Source organism: Lupinus angustifolius, chromosome LG13 (genome assembly GCF_001865875.1).
Source record: "Lupinus angustifolius cultivar Tanjil chromosome LG13, LupAngTanjil_v1.0, whole genome shotgun sequence".
In the NCBI taxonomy this organism is placed as follows: domain Eukaryota; kingdom Viridiplantae; phylum Streptophyta; class Magnoliopsida; order Fabales; family Fabaceae; genus Lupinus; species Lupinus angustifolius.
The window spans coordinates 13,614,590-13,615,813 of record NC_032021.1 but is presented as its reverse complement, the minus strand read 5'-3'; positions in this window follow the sequence as shown (position 1 = coordinate 13,615,813).

Below are 1,224 nucleotides of genomic sequence, written 5' to 3'. Positions count from 1 at the left end.
TGTTGCGCTCAAATCCTCTGGATGAAGCAGCAACTCAAGGACTTTGGTCTTAAACTGGAAAAGATCCCCATTAAATGCGATAATACAAGTGCCATAAACCTATCCAAGAATCCCGTTTTGCATTCTAGAACCAAGCATATAGAAATTAGACATCATTTCTTACGTGATCATGTACAAAAAGGTGACTGCGTTCTTGAATTTTTTGAAACTTCTAAACAGTTAGTAGATATTTTCACCAAGCCCCTTCCACGGGATACTTTCTATGTTCTAAGGAGAAAAGGAATTCTTGATGAACAATATCTTGATTAAAACTGTCTAGATGTTTAGTTTATGTCTTGCTTCTATATGTTTATTAGTCTCTTGATTTAAATGAAATTTGTTGAAATGCAAAATGATATCTCATGATAACTTCTTTTTGTGATTACATATGTTTAGATTAATCTGTTAGAATGCATGTATAAGTCTCAAAGAGTTGAAACCGTTCTGCTAGCTAAAAACCTTTTTTTTACCGTGTTTAATCGATTAAGCACTTATTGTTAATCGATTACATGGGCATCAGTTTTTTTGAAAAATCATTTTTCACATGATTTTAATCGATTAAACATGCCCGTTAATCGGGTTAAAACCAACAGGTTAAGTGCAGACAACACTTCGGTTTCACGCTTTTTCGGCATTTTTCTCCATTTCCTCTTGCTTTTGAGTCTCTGAAATTGTAGCACAACTGACCCAAGTGCATTGAGCTAGATAAACCTCACCCCTAACCCTCTCAAACCCCCTAGAAATCTCCAATTTCATCCATATTCCACTTCATTCCCGTTTTCCCCAAATCAAAACCCTAGGTTAGGTTTGCCCCATTCCTTCTCTGTTTGGTCCAACATCAATTCGGTTTGTGCATAAAAATGGAGCAAGGACGCCCAAAAAGGTTCAAAACTCCTGCTAATTGTGGAAGAAGACCGGAAGCTGGCTCATCCTCCACTCGAGACCATGTTGACCCATTCTACTCGCTCATTCTGCAAGAGACCTGCTTGGCAAAGTTTCAAGGACGTAAACGCACGTATGTAAGGTATGTTGATCTAACCTGGATGGCGGAACAGAATTTCAGTTTCCCGCGTGATATGGAGGCTCAGGGAGCCGTTAAATTTCTGGAATTAAAGGGACAAGTTTACCCTGCTCTAGTAAGGGAATTTTATGCAAATTTGAGATATAAGGATGGTAAATACTGGT